Genomic DNA, 3833 nt, shown 5'->3' on the forward strand with positions numbered 1-3833 from the left:
ACTGATGAGGACAGTACTGGCTCTCTAGAGAAAACACATGTACAAATTTCAGAGATTGTCGAACAAATACTTGATACTACAACCTCAGATCAGCCAGTTGCTGCTACTGCTGCCACCCCCGAAATGCCTAATATTGCTGCCACCTCTCCAATACCTGAAACATCTCTGCAAATAGTAGTATATGTACCTCCCTCTACTCATGTAGTGGACGTATCTGCAACATCGATATTTCTTATCTAATTTGGATCAATTTCCTATATGTAGTTTATTTCAATTGATTTTGTTGATTGCTTTGTTAATGTGTAGTCCTCAGTGACCGAAAGACACGTTGATTTCCCGGGACGAGCATTGATCTCTGTAGAAATGCAAACATGTATTGATCAGTGCTTGTCACAATACCCTGTAAAGTAAGTTGTAATCAATAGGTCATTCCATCATAAGTTTATTAATGTGATGTTATATATGTATTATTTTTACCCTTCAGGAATGACTTTATTATACACTTAAAAGATAGTTCAATATATATTGATCGGGGTATGATGGATGATGTACTCTGCAATGGATGGATTGGGAATGACCAGATGGATGCATTAGCCCTAATTCTTCATGAGAGGAAGACCCAAACTCCAACATCATTCCGACGATACATTTACGTTTCCTCTTTATACTATGTATAAAATAAAATAATGATCGTCATACGATTTTTATGTAGTCAATGATTATCTTAAAGTGTGTCAATTCTTGCAGGCATATCGAAAAATGGAAGGTGGTGAAAACTTAAGGTTTGTGCGCCACATTACGAAGGAAGCTATGAAAGATGTTGAGATTTTATTGTTTCGTTGAAAACCAGCATTGGATACTACTGATTGCTGACCTGAAGGATAAGAAATAGAAAATATACAATTCATTACCGAACAAAATACATAAGGCAGTATGCGAGCGCGTTGTAAGTCATAAACTACATTATATGTTAATATCATATTAAACTTGTCATTCCATAACATATGTTCCTCCCACCTTTCATAGATAACAATGTTTGCAACGGATGTCAGACTATGTTTTGGTACGAGGAGACCCGGATCATGGGGGTTGACAATGGTCAAGGGCGTACCACCTCAAAAAAATAGCATTGACTGCGGCATGTTTGTCTGCAAATACATTGAAAAACTCGCTGATGTCAACCAAATAGATTGGAGCAAAAAGCTGCGGTGGCAGGATGAAATGGCAAGATTTCGGGGTGAATTGGCATATGAAATCTGCAGATGGATCGCCTCTGTTAAAAAAGTCTGAACTCATACGTGGACTTTATTGTTATTAATTTTACAGCTTTGGTTGTATTGCAGTTGAATGGAAATTCTTTTCTTTATTTCGTTGTATAGATTTATCGTTTCAGTGTGGCTTTGCCTTTGCAGTATTCATACATTTTTATTTTGTGGAGTATCAGTGTGGTTGTATTTTTGTATATTCACGGTCGTCTCAACGTTTTATTGGATACAAAGCTTCTCTCGTAGTTGAATGAAAATGCTTTTGCAGGTTTCGTTGTATAGATATATTGGATGGAGTATCTGTATAGATATATTTTGATGATTTTATTTTTATGTCGTTTTTGATGACCGGTGGTTGTATTATGGTTTCGTCGCGGTCGTGTTCAGGTTGTATTCGTTTAAAACGTATGACGATCCGCAGATATAAACGTCTTAAAGAAACCGCGGCGGTTGTATTTTGGTAATTTAACGGTGTTGTTTGGGTTTTATTATTCTATCGTGTCTCACTACTGCTGATTTTATTGGAATATGCCACCAAAGATTCTAATGAAACCAGGCGAATCAAAAGGAATAAACATGTCTTAAGGAAACCGCGGAGGTTGTATTTTGGTGATTTTATGGTGTTGTTCGGGTTTTATTATTCAGAGATTGTCTCACTGCTGCTGGTTTTATTGGAATATGCCGCCAAATATTCCAATGAAACCAGGCAGATCGGCAGAAATAAACCTGTCTTAAGGAAACTGCGGAGGTTGTATTTTGGTAATTTTCCGGTGTTGTTATGATTTTATTCTTCTGTCGTGTCTCACGAGACTGTGTCTCACTACTGCTGGTTTTATTGGAATATGTCGCCAAAGATTCCAATGAAACCAGGCGGATCGGAAGGAATAAACCAGTCTTAAAGAAACCTCGGAGGTTGTATTTTAGTAATTTTACGGTGTTGTTCGTGTTTTATTATTCTACCGTGTCTGACGACTTTTGATTTTATTGGAATATGCCGCCAAAGATTCCAATGAAACCAGGAGGATCGACAGGAATAAACATGTCTTAATGAAACCGCGGAGGTTGTATTTTGGTAATTTTCCAGTGTTGTTCGGGTTTTATTATTCTACTGTATCTCACTACTGCTGATTTTATTGGAATATGCCGCCAAAGATTCCAATGAAACCAGGCGGATCGGAAGGAATAAACATGTTCTGAGGAAACCGCGCTGTCCTGAGGAAACCGCGGCGGTTGTATTTTGGTAATTTTCCGGTGTTGTTCAGGTTTTATTATTCTGTCTCACGACTACTGCTTCGTGTAAATTGTAGAACGTGATCTGTATTATAGGAATATGCCACCATAATAACTCGTAAATAGAAACGCAGTACAACAAATGTCTGTTTCAACTTAAACAGCAATAATACAACAATTTTAACAATAAGTACTTTATATATTATCATGTATGCCCATCAGTAAGCTCGTGTATTCCCCCAGTTGTTGTGTTTGAGAAAATTCCTGTAAATTGATAATATTAATGAGTAAATATCAGGAAAGAAGTCTAAATCGAGCAGACAAAATTTCAGAAGGATCGATTCCGCAACCTGAGTAAAGTGATCCGTCATTGAAAATAAATCTGGATCGCATTCTGGAATGTTATCATGACTTGAAACGTTATTTTTCTGCTTTCCTGTATACAATACTACCTGTTAGTGAGTCATCTTTTATATACAAAAAAATACAGAACTTGATACTTTAGGTAACATTTACTTTTGCATCTATTGTTTTTTTCTCAGCACCCTTTTAGCCTTGCATTAGATATTCCTTTTGGCCGCATCTTCGTGGGATCATTCACATTTCGCTCTTTACTGGGTGTCTTCTTCTTCTTCTTCTTTGATTTTGACTTTTCTTTGATTTTGACTTTTCAGGATGGTGACTTTTCAGGATGGTTTCGTCCACTCATAGCGGTTTCGACATCGATTTTAATTTTATTAAATCCCTCAAACACTAGCTTCTCTGCAAGTTCATGGTCTCGTGATATGGTGCCAATCTGGTATGCAAATTTATGAATGTGGTTGAGATAGATGAGTCCACTTGCAGAATTTGGCAACATTTCTGAAACTCTTCGATTTACATAATCATAACTGTTATATATGTCCTTTTTCACATTAATAGTCCACCGAAGTAAAATATATTTATGAGGGATTTTTGTAATATTTTTGTGCTGCAGAACCCTTAGAGCGTGAGCACATAATAAACCCGCACAAGAGCGTGAGCACATAATAAACCCATCATTTTAAATTTTTTACAACTACACGTAATATCAAAATTACAATTGTCCACTTTAACAATCCAGGGCTTGGCTTTGTCCTTATTATCGAGAGTTCAGATATGAAATTCTGAATCCGTAGTACTGCAGCACTCCACAGCAAGACCACACAAGTCATGTAGAAACTGTGTTTCAAATATTGAGTATAACTTCCTAGTGTAAAGGGTAGAAACCTGTCTCAACATTGGACTTCTTTTAACGGTGGGAGAAATTGCAGACTGCTGGCATTTAAATTCTTCATCCTTTTCATTTCTTCTCCAATC

Source organism: Phalaenopsis equestris, unplaced genomic scaffold, assembly GCF_001263595.1.
Source record: "Phalaenopsis equestris unplaced genomic scaffold, ASM126359v1 Scaffold000229, whole genome shotgun sequence".
Classification (NCBI taxonomy): domain Eukaryota; kingdom Viridiplantae; phylum Streptophyta; class Magnoliopsida; order Asparagales; family Orchidaceae; genus Phalaenopsis; species Phalaenopsis equestris.